This window comes from Chiloscyllium plagiosum, unplaced genomic scaffold (assembly GCF_037043375.1).
Source record: "Chiloscyllium plagiosum isolate Xiang-an unplaced genomic scaffold, Cpla_swu_hap1 HiC_scaffold_14, whole genome shotgun sequence".
Taxonomy (NCBI): domain Eukaryota; kingdom Metazoa; phylum Chordata; class Chondrichthyes; order Orectolobiformes; family Hemiscylliidae; genus Chiloscyllium; species Chiloscyllium plagiosum.
Window position 1 is genome coordinate 51,827,442 of NW_028270152.1, and position 20,171 is coordinate 51,847,612.

The 20,171-nt window shown below is 40.1% G+C and overlaps 1 protein-coding gene across 2 annotated transcripts in view; it reads right to left on the reverse strand.

Moving 5' to 3' along the window:
- LOC122559207 (myoD family inhibitor domain-containing protein-like) overlaps window positions 1-20,171 on the reverse strand; it is a 162,069-nt gene that overhangs the window by 12,702 nt on the left and 129,196 nt on the right. The gene's annotated exons all lie outside the window — the stretch shown is intronic.

Consider the following 20,171-nt stretch of genomic DNA (forward strand, 5'->3'; position numbering starts at 1 on the left):
GATAAATGCAAGGTATTACATTTTTGGTACACCAAACAGAGGTAGGACCTATACAATTAATGGTAAGGCCATGGGTAGTGTTGTAGAGTAGAGGGATCCAGGGATTCAGGTACATAATTCTTTGAAATTTGCGCCACACATAGATAGTGTGGTGATATGCACCAGGCCAGACCCCCTCAAAAGATTTCAAGGAGGTAGCCCAGACTCTAACTTTGCTAGTTATTTTCAGTAGGGGCATGTGAATATTCCAGGAGTGATGCAGCTGATCAAACCACTTAGTTTAAAACAAAACAGAATTTATTTGCAAGATTGCTTAATTAAATACAAATAAGCAAGAAGTGAATACTGAATAATTTAACCTATCCAAAATCCCGACGGACTATCCCAAATTAATGATGCTGTTCCATATACTTGCAACAATCCCCAAAAACACCCCTTGGCACAAAAGGTAAAATCAAATACAGGACCTTATAAGAGCAAAGTCAGAGAGAAGGCAGCATAGAACACTCTCTTCCATGTAGCTATTTCTTGGATCAGCAGCCTCAAAACACTACTGCTTGCTAACCAAGCCAAACCAGAGAAAAGCTGAGCTGGGAGCACTGGCCATTTCCCTTTCATTGTTCAAGTGTATTTTTAAACTTGAAAGCCTTTTTGCCTGAGGCAGTGTCTGCTAGCTATATTCAAACTGTCCCTAAAACCAATCGAAATCAGACTTTTCCGAATTGCTGCTTTTATGACCTCTCTTAAAAAATAAGGCAAGGACAGCATAACCATTTTAAACGAGCAGTGGTTCAAAAGGCGTTTAACACGCTTGCCTTCATTGCTCAGTCCTTTGAGTATAGGAGTTGGGAAATCATGTTGAGGTTATACAGCCCATTGGTGAGGCCTCTTCTGGAATACTGTATCTAGTTATGGTCGCCCGGTTATAGGAAGGATAATATTAAGCTAGAGAGGGTTCAGAAAAGATTTACCAAGGTTCTGCCAGGTATGAAGGGTTTAAGTTATAAAGAAAGGCCATATAGGCCGGGATTTTTTACACTGGGTGTAGGAGGTTGAGATGGGACCTTATTGGATTTTATAAAATCATGATGGGTATAGATAGAATTGAGGGTAGGTATCTTTTTCCTAAGATGGGGGCTTTCAAGACTGGGTGCACATTTTAAGGTGAGAGAAGAGAGATTTTAAAAAGATATAAGGGACACATTTTTCACATAGAGGGTGGTTTGTGTGTGGAATAAACTTCCTGAGGAAGTGGTTGATGTAGGCATGATTGCAATGTTTAAAAGTCATTTGGACAAGTACATGAATAGGCCACCTACTTGCAGAACATTTCAGAGAACACCTCTGGGACACCCGGACCAACCAATCCAACCACCCCATGGCTCAACACTTCCACTCCCCCTCCCACTCCACCAAGGTCATGCAGGTCCTTGGCCTCCTCCATCGCCAGACCATAGCAACATGATGGCTAGAGGAAGAGCATCTCATCTTCCGCCTAGGAACCCTCCAACCACAAGGGATGAACTCAGATTTCTCCAGTTTCCTCATTTCCCCTCCCCCCACCTTGTCTAATCCCAACCCTCGAACTCAGCACCACCTTCCTAACCTGAAATCTTCTTCCTGACCTCTCCGCCCCCCACCCCCACTCCGGCCTATCACCCTCACCTTAACCTCCTTCCACCTATCGCATTTCCAACGCCCCTCCCCCAAGTCCCTCCTCCCTACCTTTTATCTTAGCCTGCTGGACACACTTTCCTCATTCCTAAAGAAGGACTCATGCCCGAAACGTCGATTCTCCTGCTCCTTGGATGCTGCCTGACCTGCTGCACTTTTCCAGCAACACATTTTCAGCAAGTACATGAATAGGAAAGATTTGCCTGGAGGAGGCAGGTGGGACTAGTTTAGTTTGGATTACGTTCATGGCATAGACTGGTTAGGCTGAAGGGTCTGCTTCCATGCTGTACAAATCTGTGAGACTATGATATTTATTAGAAAACAGTGCCAGTTCCAGCAATATTTCTTTTTTGGCATAGTGAGGTAGAATTGTGTTTCGAACTGTGATCACAATAGAATTGAGTATCGAACATTACACATAATGAGCAACTGAGCTGACATCATCTGCTTTGCACACTGGTCAAGACAAATTTCCGATCAAAGCTGGACAAATACAACAGAAAATAAAGAAAGGACATGACTTTTGTTCAAAAATGTCCAAAGCTAAGCAAATACTTGAAGCTGGGGAGCATTATCCTTTGGGAGTAAGTTGAGAGGCGATTTCATAGAGATGTTCAAAATCATGAGGTGTCCAAACAGAGGAGACAGAGATAAATTATTTCCACTAGCACTATGAAGTGTTACATTGTGGTGGGAGGAACATGGACAGGCAATATAAAATGAAGGGTACAATTATAAAGCGGGTATGATATAGCAGAGAAAAGTAAGGTAGGTAGTTATAATGAATCTTTAGAAAACATGGTTTGGCCGGGAGTATTCTGTGTAAATATGGGCACCATACTTTAGGAAGGATGTAAAAGTTTTAGAGGGAGAATGCAATAAAAATTCATGTGAATGATTCCATGGATAAGGAGCTTCAGTTAATGGATTATATGGTTGCTCTGCTTAGACTGGAGAAAGTTGGATGAAGATTTAACAAAGATATTCACGTTCATTCAGAGTCTTGATGCACTAGACAGAGAGAAATTGTTACCACAGAGAGAAGATTGTGTACCAGAGAAGCCAAATTTAGGGTGATTGACAACAACACAATGATCCTTCTCAAAGAAACAAGTGCTTCAAATCCTAAATGCCCATCCTGAGAAGATAGTCAAGACAGATTAAATTATGGTTTACAAAAGGGAATTGAGTACGTATCTGAATTTGCATTGTCAACAATGGCACTGACTAAATTGTTCTTGCATTGAACTGGCATGGACTTCAAACAGCCTTTATTTTTGCCATGACTGTTCAATGAAACTTAATGGAAATGGTGAAACTGCTGCTAACTAAAAGGAGATCAGATCCTAAAGCACCAATACAGATTCAATATGACCACGCAAAAGAAAACCAGGCATTGAACAGATACTAATGATTGTACAGGATGAATAGACCTTCTACTAATTTGAATTATTGGTCCACTTAATTAATTATTTCACAAATTAGTCATGCTTTAGGCCAAGCTTTTACAGGAGATCACTCAAGATAAGAGTGATATTTACCATCCTCCTTTTCAAGAATGCTAAGATCCATCGTCATAAGAAATTACTAGTCACAAGTTCAGATTTGGTACAGTGTGTAGGTTAGATAGGAGTACAGATTCAGTAAATCATTGAGCACAGGTTGCTGAAAGCCAAGGTGGTAAAGGATAACATGTGTGATGCATAAAACAAAACAAAGGGAAACTCCACTCTCATATGGCATGAATATTTGCAGAAACCTCTGGAATTTGATACTAATTCCTTGAATTCAATTGAATTGAATTTATTATCACATGTACCGAAACACAGTGAAAAGCTTTGTCTTGCGAGCAATACAGGCAGATCACATAGTTAAATAGCATAGATAACTAAATAGTAGGTAAACAGTGGCAAAAACAAAAAAAAAACAGGTACAGGTGAATGCTAAGAGTTTGTGAGTCCATTCAGTATTCGAACAACAGTAGGGTAAAAATTATTTTGAAACCGGCTGGTGCATGTGTTCAGGCTTCTGTACCTTCTCCCCGATGGCAGAGGTTGTAGAAAAGCATTGCCACAGTGGAATAGATCTTTGAGAATGCTGGTGGCCTTTCCTTGACAGCGGGCCTGGTAGATGGATTCTATAAATGGGAGGTTGGCTTTTGTGACTGTCCAGGCCGAGTTCACCACTCTCTGTAACCGTCTCCGATGTTGAATGGTACAGTTGCCATACTAGGTACTGATACATCCAGACAGAATGCTCTTGATAGTGCACCTACAAAAGTTGGCAAGGGTATTCACTGTCATGCCAAATTTTCTCAGCTGCCTGAGGAAGAAGAGACATTGTTGGGCCTTTGTAATCAGTGCGTCCACATGAAGAGTCCAAGAAAGCTTGTTGTTGATTACCACTCTCAGGAGCTTGGCATTCTCCACTCGTTCCATCTCTGTGCTGTTAATGTGTAAGAGAGCATGAATAACATCCCGCTGAAAGTCAATAATGAGTTCCTTGGTTTTGCTGGCATTGAGAGCTAGTTTATTCTCAGTGCACCATTTTTCCAGGTTTTCTAACTCCCATCTGTCTTCTGTTTCATCGCCACCTGAGATACAACCGATTAAATTGGTGTCATCAGCGAACTTGTAAATGGCATTAATCTGGTATTTGGTGATGCAGTCATTGGTATACAGTGAGTACAGTAGGGGGCTGAATATGCATCCCTGGGGGGCTCCAGTGTTGAGTGTTAGTGAGGATGAAATATTGTTCCAATCTTCGCTAAATGAGGCCTGTGAGTCAAGAAATTGAGGTTCCAGTTGCAGAGAGTGGGGCTTAGTCCGAGATCACCAAGATTAGTAATCATTCTTGAGGGGATAAAAGTGTTGAAGGCTGAAGTGTAGTCAATGAGTAGGATTCCTACGTAGCTGTTCTTGGTGTCAAGATGTCCTGGTGAGGAGTGAAGGGCAAGTGATATGGCATCTGACGTGGATCTGTTGGTCCAATAAGCAAATTGGAGTGGGTCAATAGTAGTGAGGAGGCTAGAGTTGACTAATGCCATGACCAGCTTTTTAAAGCACTTCATGACCACTGAAGTTAGGGCCACTGGGTGGTACTTATTGAGACATGCTGCATGAGCCTTCTCAGGCCCAGGGATGATGTTGGCTATCTTGAAACAGGCAGGGACAGTGGCCTGCTAAAGGGAGAGGTTAAAGATGTCCGAGAAGACCTCTGCCAGTTGATCTGCGCATGCTCCGAGTGCATGGCCTGGTACTCCATCTGGTCCCATTGCTTTCCTTGGGTTCACACAAAGGAAAACTGATCTGACCTCTGATGCAATGACTGTTGGGATAGGTTTGTCATGACTTGTTTGAATAGGTGATACCACTGCACCGAAATTCTACTCAAAGAGAGCATAGAAGGCATTGAGATGATCTGGGAGGGATGTATTATCATCTGCTATCTTGCATTTCTCTTTTTAGAACCTGTAATGTCATTCAGTCCTTTCCATAGTTGCAGAATGTCTGTCTGGATCTCTAGTTTGAATCGGTATTGGTCCTTAGCTGTCTTAATGGCTCTGTGAAGGTCATACTTGGATTCCTTATATTTGAGTGGGTCTCTTGATCTGAAGGCCTCACATTTGGTTTTTAGCAGATTCTGTATGTTCTGATTCATCCAGGGTTTCCTGTTGGGAAACACCCAGATTGACTTCCTCGGTATGCAGTTCTCCACACACTTGCTGATAAAGTTTGTGACAGTGGTGGCGTACTTGTCCAAGGTACCTGCAGACTGTTTGACCATGGCCCAATCAGCCGATTCCAGATAGCACTGGAGTTGATCCTCTGCCTCCATTGACCTGTACTGGACCTTTATCCGCGAGGGTGTCTCCTGCTTGAGATTTTGCCTGTTAGCTGGGAGAAGAACAACGGCATTGTGGTTGGAGTTCCGAAAATGAGGGCGGGGGATGGAGCAGTAGGCATCTTTCACAGTGGTCTAGAAGAGGTCTAAAATGTTCAAGCCCCTGATGGGGCACGTAATATTCTGGTGGTACTTGAGCAATACCTCCCTTAGATTGGCTTAATTGAAGTTGCCAGTTACAATAAACAGGGCCTCGGGGTGTTAAAGAGTGTAGCACGATTGTAGGAAATAGGAAACTTAGATCTGCATGCAGGAGCTCACAAGGAGTCGACCATATCTGGCACCGTCCTGAAGCTGCTTATTTTGATTTTTTTTGATTATTTTGAATTGACTTTTTTGTACAAAAACTATAACTTCACATAGAAGTATTATATATACACTCACCAAAATGTTGTCTGATACAACCATGTAAAGTTTTTTTTTAAAAAAATTGCATTATTTTGGTTTATAAATTGGGAAGGCTGAAGGGTAGCCAAAACAAGGCCATTATTTTATATATTATTGTGACAGATTGAAGACATGGACTGTACAATTGGTAGTCTGGTAATCAAAATCTCAGGAATATACAACAACTGTGGAGAAGTCTCTAAACTGATGTAAAGACTGGTATACATTCAAAGAACTGGTCCAATCTGACACAACACAACGTTGGGAGCATTGACTCAATCTGTCTCTTGGAGACGCTGGAGGTAGACAGCACATGGAAGGAGAAGACCAAATGCAGGATCTCAATGACTTTAATGCAAGACCCCATTTGTTTATGAATATTAAGTCATGCCATTTTTCCAAAATCAATCAAGCTCGGCCTAACTCTTACATTGTGTGAAGCATGTCAAATGAAGCAGAATGATGCTTTTTAGCCCTGATGCTATTTATGCAATCTTATTTTTATCTTAATACATAAAGGTCAGGCTAAAACCTATTTTTTTAAAAATGACATCAATCATATTCACTCAAGTGTGTGTTGAACTTATGTGTGTGATTTCATATGCATACAGAATTAGCCACACAGAGACTGGCAGTCCATTTGTATTAGCTCATTAGTAAATGCATGAAATGAATGCTTTACTTAATAAATTACAGGACTGTGGTGGATATGAGACAGTAAGTACTATTAACTTCTAAAACATTGCAATTTTATGTTTGGATACACTTTCAAACATTGCATTTGAAAAGCCATCTAATAGCCTAACACTAAGTGGTGAGTCACATTAGGTGTATGGGGAAAGAGTAAAAGCAGACATACTCATAAAGTTCCACAAAATAAACAAAATACAGCTTTTTGGCATTTATTAATTTAAAATTGTAAAGTACCATTTTAACGTATTTTCATAATTTAGATTTTGTGATTGCAAAATATGATTCAGCCTAGGTCATAACGTATGCACGGTCAAATTATTTCAACATCTGTCACAAAGCTGGTCCTTCTTTCTAAAAGCTAGTCCTTTCTCAAGGATACTGCGTCATTGGTTTTTTTTAGAGAGATTGTAAACCACTCCCGGTGCCAATTAGACTGGTTAGGTACAGAGATTAAAGGGTATTGAGAGGTCTTTTTGCCTATATGTAAACAGATGAGACTTCAGGCCAAAATGGTCATGTTTTAGAAGTGACCTGTATAATGAAAGGGGAGTGGTCAGTTATCTAGCTGAGCAGTTCAGTCCAGAACTAGTTGGGAGTTCAATAGTGAGCTATGTGAAAATGAACTCTCTCTCTTTCTGCCCTTCTAACTTCAACCTGTAAGCATCTGTTCCATTTTTATCCTGTTTTTCAAGAAGGTTTTCTTATTGGGACTGTTGTGTATGCTTGGAACAACATAATTAGGTCTAGGTTTGGATAGATTTAGTTCTATACTGGTTCTTATTTCTATTCTTTGTGTTTCATTGTGTAATTTTGTGAATAAATTTCTGTCTGTTTTAAACCCTAGTAGTCAACCTAGTTAGCTTAATCTGGGTAACTTTCACTGTACACTTACCGCAGCAAATTGCAAAGTTATGGCCTGGGTTGCCTGCTCAGGAATGTTTTGAGTGGTCTGGCCTCATCCATAACCCATTTGCCTTACTAATAACTGAATAAATGATGATAATTGACACCTACAAGTCTCTTGAGGACAAGAATTACATCAAATCATTAATGTTCGCTTTAAGAAACACAAGGAATATATACAATTATCACAAATAGCTTTGGCAATGAGATATATATTTAGCTGTAAAGCTCAGTGAACCACCAAACATGGCAAACAGTTAAGGATGTAGGTAACACTATGTCCATGTGTGTGAAGCTATGACTCCCAGCACAGCAAGGTCCTTATTTCATGGGTAAGTACTAATCAGATTATACAATTCCTCATCACAAAAAGAACTGAGAGGCTGCTGAACATTTTCTGTTTATGAATAGCTTATTATTTCTTCCAGCAGAATTACAATTTTGCTCTTTTTACTGACAATATGGTTTACAAGAACTTCAATGAAACCTAGCAAAAATGTTTAACGTTTATAGGCTTGCATTCTTACAGATTGATTTGACATACAGCTTTACTGTTAGTGAGTAAATATAAGTGAGTTTTAAAATTCTTAATAAATATAGCAAGTTCTATTTACCATTGCTTCTTCCTGTTTCCAATCTATTTTTAGTTCTCAAACACTTTCTTTTCAAAAGTGAATTGACATACTGTTATGATTGATTGACTTCATCATACATGATGGTTATTTTTTCATTCTTAGACAGTTTAAAATATACTTTCCAACACTTAACTTATGACTAAATATCTAGGTGAATTTCAGTAAAAACATAAAGGAAAGCAATAGAAAACAGTAATGACTATTCAGTATTCACAGTCAACACCAGCTTACAACAACAACATTTAATCATTTTAAAACCTGGTGTTAGTCTTGATGCTATTTATGCAATCTTGTTTTCATCATCTTAATACATAAAGGTCATGCTACGCCTATTTTTTTCATGTTGAATATTGAAACCTTGAGTTTAACAGAGCATAACCAGTTGAGAGCTGAAATGGGTGGAATGACATCAGGTTAATGTCCATAGCAGTTAAACTTGGTCTGGGTTGCTCACAGTGATGGTAGGCTGCTGTCTCAAGATGACAATAAAGAAGGACCAACCAAAACAGATACCTCTAAACAAAGCTTCTATTGAGCACTAATTAAGCTAAGTAAGCTTGTTGGATTACTGCAGTGAATTTTGGTCAATGGTATATATTGCTCCTATTGTATATTGCTGGTGAAGGGAGTGAATATTGAAGGTGGTAGATGATATGCCAACCAAGTGGGATGCTTGGTACTAGCTTGTTCTGTACTTCTTCAGTTATATTGGAGCTGCAGTAATCCAGGAGAGTGATTCTTGATTTGTGCCATGTCGACAGCAGACAGGAATTGGGTGGTTATCTCACTCACCACATAGATCCCAGCTTCTGATTTGGTCTTGCATCTGTAATATTTTTATGGTTAGTACAGTTCAGTTTCTGGTTAATGTTAACTCCCAGGTTATTCATCGCAATGAATTGAGCAATTGTAGTGGCACGGAACATCAAGATATTTAATGGTCAGATTTTTATTTGTTGGAGCGAATCATTGCCTGGCAGTTCTGTGGCATGAAAATCATTTGTCAGCCCAAACAGAGTATTGACCAGGTCTTGCTGCAATTGAACATAGCTTGCTTCAGTATCTGAGGGGTTTCAAAGGGTACTGAATATTGTGCAGTAATCAGCAAGCATCACCCATCTGACTTCATGCCAGAGGGAACGTCATGAATGAAGCAATTGAAGATGGTTGGGCCTAGGACATTACCCTAAAGAACTTCTACAGAGATGTCCTGGAGCTGAGGTGACTGCCGTTGAAAAATAACAACCATTTTCATTTGTGCCAGGCATGATTCCAACCAAAAGAGAGATTTTCACCCAATTCCTATTGACTCCAGCTTTCTTAGGGTCCCTAAGATGCCATGCACAGCCATATGTCGTTTTGATGTCAAGGATAGTCACTCTCACCTCACGTTTGGACTTAGAGGAGCCGGTGTTGCACTGGGGTGTACAAAACTAAAAATCACACAACACCAGGTTATAGTCCAACAGGCTTATTTGGAAGCACTAGCTTTCGAAGCGCTGCTTCTTCATCAGGTGGTTGTGGAGAATAAGATCATAAGACATAGAATTTATAGCCAAATGAGTACAGTGTCATGGATATATGGTGATACATTAAACAATTTTAGGTCATCTTTTAAAATGGGATGTGTTGGTTTCTTTGACATGTAAATCCCAGAACTTCTTTTAAATTACATTTTCAAGTTAGGTCTAGCTTTTCTAACAATTGCCATCTCAGCTCAGACAATGCAATAAGGTGCGAGATCTATCTGTGTCCCAATGTTGAGTTCTAAAGTGGGATTTACAGAGTTTTATATGGATTCATGCAGTTTTCGAGTAAAATATACTGTAATTCTGCAAAAACAAATTCACCCCATAAACTTATATGTTTGCACATTTAGGAGAGGCAGAGTGAATGTGTTCATGTGGGTGTGTGCCTGCAGGTATGACTGCATGTGATAGAGTGTGTGTGTATGTGTGTAGGCTTGGTTAAGTGTGTGTGTGTTTGAGAGAGAGAGACAGAGAGAAATGGGGTATAAGCCTGTGAGAGGGTGCTTGTGTGGGTGAGAGTGCGGGAGTGTATGTGTGTGCATATTAGAGAGAGCTTGTGTATGATCGAGGTTCTGTGTGGATATGTATATGTAGGAGTGTGTGTATGTGTGAGAGAGTTTATAGTGCAGTGGGGTTATCTGTAGTGTGATATGAACCCAAGCTATCAGCTTCTGCTCAGCCACTCTGCGTTGTTGCCTGTCCCAAAGCCTGCCTTGGAGGATGGTCACCTGAAGGTCTGAGGTTGAATGGCCTGTACTGCTGAAATGTTCTCTGACTGGGAGAGAACACTCCTGCCTGGTGATTGTTGTGCGGTGTTCATTCATCTGTAGTTGTAGCAACTGCTCGGTTTCACCAATGTACCATGCCTCAGGGCATCTCAAATTTGGAGTTCAGTTCTTCTCAGCGCCTTTGTACCAAGGCTTTAATGAGGTCAGCCACAGTGGCCCTGGCAGAACCCAAGTACATGTGAGCAGGTTATTCCTTTGCAAGTGAGAAACCTTTCCATTGCTTCGTGGATTATTGAGAATAGAATCATTAGGAATTTTACTGGTGGTGTTGGATTAGTCCTTTTTTTTGTGCTCAGAACATGTCTTAACAATTTTCCACATTGTAGTTGTCGTAGCTGTATTGGCTACGGTGCTTTTAGTTCTGAAGCACGAGTTTTCTGTACTATTGCCAGAAATAAGTTTCTCCAGCTTATTATGCAGGGAATGTGGAGCTGGACAAGGTGATGAGGATCAAATATTGTGTTACTGTGCTATTTGTGCACAGATTGCTTTTCAAGCCACCACAATGAGTTTGTCTTATTTATTTTAGCTGCAAACCCCTTCCCAAGGCTAATAATTCTTCGAAATCCATTTTGAACCTTTAAAGGTAGCAATGAACTGAAAAACAAAATAATATGAAAGGCTTTGACCCTAGTGTTTCTATGGCATCCCTTAGGTCTGCTCTGGATACACAAAGATAGTGTACAGCTCAGTCTTGATTTATGTGGATTCAGTTTCAAGTGAATGTATCATGACATTTGAATGAAGCTTTGTCTGTTTTTTGAAAATTTCACATCACGTCGATCCGAAAGATTATTCGGCCATTCATGCTTGTTGGGAAAATGCTGCATCATAGCCAAACTTTTGCTACCCACCACCTGTTCAGCTCTGATGGTAGCAGCCTCAGGGACTGAAATTGTAACCAGATATATTTCTTTAGGAAGTACTAAATAAACCGTAAAGGGATGATTTCACAATCTGGTATTCCCAGTGGGAAACAGTGTTCACAGGGAGGTGGGTGCCTTGGGGAGCTGAAGGGGTACAATCCATGATTTCCCACATATTTGAGAACTGCGCTGCAATGGAGCACCAGATTTGTGTCAGCCACTGGGTAGAATCACACCTTATTTATACATTCTATTATTTGTTTCTTAATTTCCTGCTTCTCAGGGGAAGGGAAACTGATTCATTTTCTTTTAACAAAGGGTAAGAATATAAATATATTCACGCCATGAAGTCCTCAAAAAATCAAATCTTAAGTCATCATTTAAAATTCAATTGTGGATCCAATTGCTATATAAAATTTAATGAGATTCATTGATTTGATATTTTTGTATATAAATCTGATGCTGGTTTATTTCTAAGCTTCACAAGCTTCTACAATTAGCGAAGTAGACAGTGTCTAGACAGATTCCTGCATGCATTATGTTTCCACTCATTTGCTGAATCTATTATATATTTTAATGTGCCTTCCTCCACAAACCTCATATTTCTCATTTCAGATATGCCTGAAATTATCTCACATTAAAACAAATATAATTTATATATTGCATACTGCTTCCTACAAATAGAACAGGAATAACAAGTAATATGTTTGTTGGCAAGCTAGTGTGTTTACTAAAGATTTTCAAAAATCAACATAATTGGTTCAGTATGTTTAGAAAGAGAATGGGCAACTAAAGCCCAACAGAATGCACTATATATTATCATGGATTTTTTTAAGCAAAAATGTATGTATTGAATGTTTTTAAAACTTCTTCTAGCAGAGCAAAGCACACAGCATTCATGGACAGGCAATTGTGAATTAGAAGGGCACCGATAGTTTGACCAGTATGAACCACATTTTTTCAGAATGTATATTTTTAACAAGTCATGCTGTTTCCATTTGCAGCCCCAATCAACCTTGACTGCCACACTAATTAGGAGTCTATTCCCCCATGTCAGTGACTTATCACAGCAATCATAAAACATTGAGGCTTCTTCACAAACATTTCTGGAAGATAATTGGTTGGTGTTCTAAAGTCAAGCCAATTATCTGTGTATCAATTATGATAAAATACATAAATTTTCTCTAACAATGTGGGATTTCAGTATCAAATGACAGCCAGCTTGAGTCTTAAATAGCAGTAATAGTCAGACAACAGAGAGCAACATAGAAGTTTGGTATAGCATTCTTGCCTGCTTACATGCTTTTAACAATAAACTGAATGAAGTAATAACCACAAATAAACTCAAGAATCAATAATAAAAAATTACCATATTGCAGTAGCAATGGAAAGCTCAACTGATTGGTCGAATATGATAGTTATTGCTGGAAAAAGTACAATATTATATCCTCACTTTAAGATGCACTATGAAGACTGCATTCAGTACTGTACTGGCACCAGTTTTAGCGGAGTAATACCAGGAAGACTAGAATGCCTAGCTACATTCAAACTTTGCCCAATCCGTACCATGGCGCATCTCCATTGTAGGGTCCATGGTAGAGGTGTGTCTGTAATCCATGGAGGGAGGAGTTGGTAAAAATGGGTTGCCTAGTGGGAGTTAACAATAAAGTAGTGACATCTCCAATAGAAACATCTTTGGACAAGTACATAACATTAGTTTGAATTCATTCAATTTTTATTTTGTGTTATATACTGTGTTATTTATAATAAATTTAAATGTTAATTATTGTGAGTTTGGCTTTTGGTTTTTCAGTTAGTAACAGGTGGGTTTTCCATGGGTCTGAAGTTAACTATTAGCTTGTAAATATTCATGTAGCCATAATTACTTCTTTTAAAACAATTTCTCAGAATTTGCTTTGCAACTTTTTAAATGCACATTGGTAGGATTTTATGACCAAACAAAATAAATTGTTTTAGTTTAGAAGGAGAAGGACAGACTTTTTCAGAGATAAATATTTTGAGTTTTGGACAGTCCCATGAAGTCTTTCGATGAAGATGCTTAAATAGAACAATACTCCTGAAAAGAAAAGATATATCAAAATGAGTGTTTGGGATTGGATGAGATTATACTTTACTATGTGTTCAAAAAAAGAAGTTGATAGTTTGATTTATGCTTTTATTTCTTTTTGTTAATACATTTCTATTTTATTGGTATAGCAAAAGCTACATCATTGTGGACTTATGTTTCAGCAAATGACCACTTTGTTAAAAACCAAAGCAATTTAAAATATGATCTATCAAGCCCAGTTTCATTCTGACTACTCCAGCAATAACATCAGCTTGGATCATAACAGTTGGGGCTCTTGGCAGATTGTATGAATTCATGGGATTGAAGGGGCTCTGTATCTTTTTTGTTCAAGGAAGAGCTGTAGACAGGTTCTAAGCATAAAGCAACTATATTGTGGTGAAGATTATTGCCCAAAATCTTTTAGACTGCCTTGAATGTTTCTAAGAGTGGAAGACATAACAATAGATTATTTTAAATTTTGGCAAAGGCCAAATTGAGGGCACTCGTGGATAACTTGAAGGGAGAAGCAAAAGCAGAATCTCAAAAGGACAGGATACTTCATGTAATTATTCAACATTTGGAACTGGGAGAAAGAATTAGTGAAAATTAAGTTAGAAATTAAAAGACGTAAATTCAAAAAAGAGGAAAATCAAAATCAGAGGTAACTGGAAATAACAGAACTTGAATTGGAAGGAAAGGACAGAGATGAGCAGAGAGAAATAAAATTAAGAAAACTCCAAAGAAATCGAAAGGTTGAACAGCTGGAGTTAGCCAAAGCAAAGCTTAGAATAAAGAAGGAAGAATGGTAGTAGCCTAGAGAATGATTATGATTCCACTGAGGGTTTTGATTTAACTAAGAATCTATACTTAATGTTTAAGTTTAATGAGGATGGAGTTGAAAGGCATTTCACTTCATTTGAGAAGGTAACTGGACATGGCTGCAAGAGAGTTAGACCTTAATATTACTAAGCGTTTTGACAGCTATGAGCATGAACACCAACTTGTTAAAAGAACATTCTGCAACTGTCAAAGAGGCAATACTCAATGCTGATGAGCTTGTGCCTGCAGCTTTTCTATTGAAGTTTGGGGCTAAAAGACTGAAACCTAATTAGACACTTGTGGAAATTTCAAGGGAGAAAATCAAAGGTCCCTCAAGCTATAGGAAAGAATGAGAATATGAGGAAAATTATGACCCTATCAATCAAGAAGAAACAATGATGCGAATCATATAGTTGGTACTGTAGACAAAAGGAGTTAGCAAATGTATCATGTTAACAGGTTGAAAAGATACTATTCTAGGGATGAAAGTCAGGAGAAAAGTGGACAAATGGTAGTGAAGGAAGTAGGGAGTGAAATAGAACCATGAGAGCAATGGGAGAATGAATCCAAAATGGAAAATTTGTAAGTTAACGTTTCAACAATCAGATTGGAAAATGTACAAGTTACAAGCAAGTCTTATCTTCCAGACATACTGAGGTGATTTACAAAGGCTACGTGTTTGATGCTCTCCTACTGGACAGTGATAATCAGTGGCTCTACAATGAATACTGGGGACAGGGTAGTGCTGATTTAGAGGGTGCTCACATGAGATACAGCCACAGACAGGTAGAATGTGCAGCATGGTGGTCAGATAGTGACATAATTGAGAAATGGGGTTGCATGTATGAGGGAGTGTCCGTCCTGCCAACTCATACTAAGGGCAATGTTGCTTTGTGACTAATATGGTGCGACATTGCAAGTGACTGCCAACTTCATGGGTGCCTTTGTTGCCAGTACATTTTTGAATGTGAGTCAGTGGCTCATCTGAGGTCTGCCAATGTAGCCAAAAAGTGCCATGATGATCATGATGGGTTGGCAGATGCTGGATGCCAATGTCCATGGATAAGGGTTGCAAGTAACTGATGCCTGTGGATCATGCCCTGAGATGTAATATTGTTGGATGCAAATAAGAGCAAATGTTGAGCTGAATCCTACTCTGGATTCCATGTCAAACTTGTTTGGTGAGTTGTACAGTCATAGAGTCATAGAGATGTACAGCATGGAAACAGACCCTTCGGTCCAACCCATCCATGCCGACCAGATATCCCAACCCAATCTAGTCCCACCTGCCAGCACCCGGCCCATATCCCTCCAAACCCTTCCTATTCATATACCCATCCAAATGCCTCTTAAATGTTAAAATTGTACCAGCCTCCACCACATCCTCTGGCAGCTCATTCCATACACGTACCACACTCTGCACGAAAACGTTGCCCCTTAGGTCTCTTTTATATCTTTCCCCTCTCACCCTAAACCTACGCACTCTTGTTCAGGACTCCCCGACCCCAGGGAAAAGACTTTGTCTATTTATCCTATCCATGCCCCTCATAATTTTGTAAACCTCTATAAGGTCACCGCTCAGACTCCAACGCCCCACGGAAAACAGCCCCAGCCTGTTCAGCCTCTCCCTGTAGCTCAGATCCTCCAACCCTGGCAGCATCCTGGTAAATCTTTTCTGAACCCTTTCAGGTTTCACAACATCTTCCCAATAGGAAGGAGACCCGAATTGCATGCAGTATTCCAACAGTGGCCTAGCCAATGTCCTGTACAGCCGCAACATGACCTCCCAACTCCTGTACTCATAACTCTGACCAATAAAGGAAAGCATACAAACGCCTTCTTCATTATCCTATCTACCTGCGACTCCACTTTCAATGAGCTATGAACCTGCCTCCAAGGTCTCTTTGTTCAGCAACACTCCCTAGGACCTTACCATTAAGTGTATAAGCCCTGCTAAGATTTGCTTTCCCAAAATGCAGCACCTCGCATTTATCTGAATTAAACTCCATCTGCCACTTCTCAGCCCATTGGCCCATCTGGTCAAGATCCTGTTGTAATCTGAGGTAACCATCTTCGCTGTCCACTACATCTCCAATGTTGGTGTCATCTGCAAACTTACTAACTGTACCTCTTTCACTCGCATCCAAATCATTTATGTAAATGACAAAAAGTAGAGGGCCCAGCACCGATCCTTGTGGTCACTCCACTGGTCACAGGCCTCCAGTCTGAAAAACAACCCTCCATCACCACCCTCTGTCTTCTACCTTTTAGCCAGTTCTGTATCCAAATGGCTAGTTCTCCCTGTATTCCATGAGATCTAACCTTGCTAATCAGTCTCCCATGGGGAACCTTGTCGAACGCCTTACTGAAGTCCATATAGATCACACCTACTGCTCTGCTCTCATCAACAATCTTTATTACTTCTTCAAAAAACTCAATCAAGTTTGTGAGACATGATTTCCCATGCACAAAGTCATGTTGACTATCCCGAATCAGTCTTTGCCTTTCCAAATACATGTACATCCTGTCCCTCAGGATTCTCTCCAACAACTTTCCCACCACGGAGGTCAGGCTCACCGGTCTATAGTTCCCTGGCTTGTCTTTACCGCCCTTCTTAAACAGTGGCACCACGTTTGCCAACCTCCAATCTTCCGGCACCTCATCTGTGACTATTGATGATACAAATATCCCAGCAAGAGGCCCAGCAATCACTTCTCTAGCTTCCCACAGAGTTCTCAGGTACACCTGATCAGGTACTGGGGATTTATCCACTTTTAACCGTTTCAAAACATCCAGCACTTTCTCCTCTGTAATCTGGACATTTTGCAAGATGTCACCATCTATTTCCCTACAGTCTATATCTTCCATATCCTTTTTCACAGTAAATACTGATGCAAATATTCATTTAGTATCTCCCCCATTTTCTGTGCCTCCACACAAAGGCCGCCTTGCTGATCTTTGAGCGGCCCTATTCTCTCCTTCGTTACCTTTTTGTCCTTAATATATTTGTAAAACTACTTTGGATTCTCCTTAATTCTATTTGCCAAAGCTAATGTCCCCGTTTTTCCCTCCAGATCTCCCTCTTAAGTATACTCTTACTTTCTTTATACTCTTCTAAGGATTCACTCGATCTATCCTGTCTATACCTGACATATGCTTCCTTCTTTTTCTTAACCAAAGCCTCAATTTCTTTAGTCATCCAGCATTCCCTATACCTACCAGCCTTCCCTTTCACCCTGATAGGAATATACTTTCTCTGGATTCTTGTTATCTCATTTCTGAAGGCTTCCCATTTTCCAGCCGTCCCTTTAACTGCGAACATCTGCCTCCAATCAGCTTTTGAAAGTTCTTGCCTAATACTGTCAAAATTGGCCTTTCTTCAATTTAGGACTTCAACTTTTAGATCTGGTCTATCCTTTTCCATCACTATTTTAAATCTAATAGAATTATGGTCCCTGGCCCCAAAGTTTTTCCCCACTTCCCCACCTCAGTCACCTGCCCTGCCTTATTTCCCAAGAGTAGGTCAAGTTTTGTACCTTCTCTAGTAGGTACATCCACATACTGAATCAGAAGATTGTCTTGTACACACTTAACAAATTACTCTCCATCTAAACCGTTAACACTATGGTAGTCCCAGTCGGTGTTTGGAAAGTTAAAATCCCCTACCATAACTACCCTATTATTCTTACAGATAGCTGAGATCTCCTTACAAGTTTGTTTCTCAATTTCCCTCTGACTATTGGAGGTAAAAGACAAAGATGGATATTAATGAGGTGAGTTAGATTAGATTATTTACAGTGTGGAAACAGGCCCTTCAGCCCAACTAGTCCACACCGACCTCCAAAGAGCAACCCACCCAGACCCATTCCCCTACATTTACCCCTTCACCTAACACTACAGGCAATTTAGCATGGCTAACTCACCTAACCTGCACATTTTCAGACTGTGGGAGGAAACCGGTGCACCCGGAGGAAACCCACACAGACACAGGGAGAATGTGCAAACTCCACACAAACAGTTGCCTGAGGCAGGAATTGAACCCTCTGGCACTGTGAGACAGCAGTGCTAACCATTGAGCCACCTTAAAGCAAACACCAACCCTGATAAAGCACTTCAAACATCGGTGACTTACCCACCTCAGCACTACACATGGTTAGTGTGGGGATGGAACCCACGACCTTGGGGTTATTAGCACCACGCTCTAACCATCTCAGCTAACTGACCAATGCTGTCAATGAATTGCTTAACAAGTAATAATTGCCTTTAAGTGACAACTCACCACCATCTAGCAAAAATTCTGCCATGCTGCTTGTGAAAAGCATAAAAGATGGGTGAGTTGATCCTGATGTTTGGATGGTCACATTCTTCTCTTCCTATTCCTGCCATAGCCCATGTTGCTTAGGCCCTTATGCATTTCCACCCATTGAGTCTTGTATTGGCTCTACATAATGTTGAAATATGTATCAGCAACAACATGGAAGAATCTGTCATTTCTATGGACCACAATCATTTGATTTTCTTAGGAAAGTTTCAGACCAAGAACCCATGATTTTTTGACAGAGCTTAATTCTCTAGCACTGTGACTTGAAAATTGTCTATGCGCCTGGAAAGGAAAATACCATTGTGGACAATTTGTCAAGACATTCATGCCAAAGCCTGTGTGATGTGTAAAATGTGTAAAAACAATTTGTTTTTAAATCTGGGGTTAAATAATGTTAACATGTAATTATTGTAAGTATGACTTAGCATTAATTTAAGATGAAGTTTGAAGAGAGTCATTGAGATATGCAGCATGGAAAGAGACCCTTCAGTCCAACTCATCCATGCCAACAACTAAATAAATCTAGTCCCCTTTGCCAGCATTTGGCTCATATCCCTCCAAATCTTTCCCGTTCATATATCTATTCAGATGCCATTTAAATGTTGTAATTGAATCAGCCTCTGCCACTTCCTTTGGCAGCACATTCCATACATGCACCATCCTCTGCTTGAAAAAGTTGCCTCTTAGATACCTTTTAAATCCTTCCCCTCTTACCTTAAACCTGTGCCCTCTAGTTTTGGACTCCTCCACCCTGGGGAAAGACCTTGTCTATTTACCCTATCCATGCCCCAAATGATTTTATAAACTTCTATAAGGTCCCCCTCAGCTTTTGATGCTCCAGGGAGAACAACCCCAGCTTATTCAGCCTCTCCCTATAGCTTACCCCCTCCAACCCTGGCAACATCCTTGCAAATCTTTTCTGAGCCCTTTCAAATTTCACAAAATCCTTCCTATAGCAGGGAGACTAGAATTGCATGCAATATTCCAATAGTGGCCTAACCAATGACCAGTACAGCTCAATATGACCTCCCAACTCATGCTCAATGCGCTGACCAATAAAAGCAAACATACCAAACTCTTCTTCACTATCCTGTCTACCAGGTACTCCACTTTCAAGAAACTTCAAGGTCTCGTTGTTCAGTAACACTCCCCAGGACCTTACCATTAAGTGTATAAGTTCTGCCCTGATTTTCCTTTCCAAAATGCAGCACCTCACAGTTATCTAAATTAAACTCCACCTGCCACTCCTCAGCCCACTGGCCCATTTGATCAAGATCCCATTGTACTCTGAGGTAACCCTCTTCGCTGTCCACTACACTTTTAAATTTGGTGTCATCTGCAAACTTACTAACTATACCTCCTTTATTCACATCCAAATAATTTATATAAATGATGAAAAGCAGTGGACCCGGCACTGATCCTTGTGTCATCACACCATTGGTCACAGGCCTCCAGTTTGAAAAGGAACCCTCCATCACGCCTACCCTCTGTCTTCTACGTTCAAGCCAGTTCTGTGTCCAAATAACTAGTTCTCCCTCTATTATTGAATGAAAATGCATTTTTAAGATACATTTTACACTCTTCT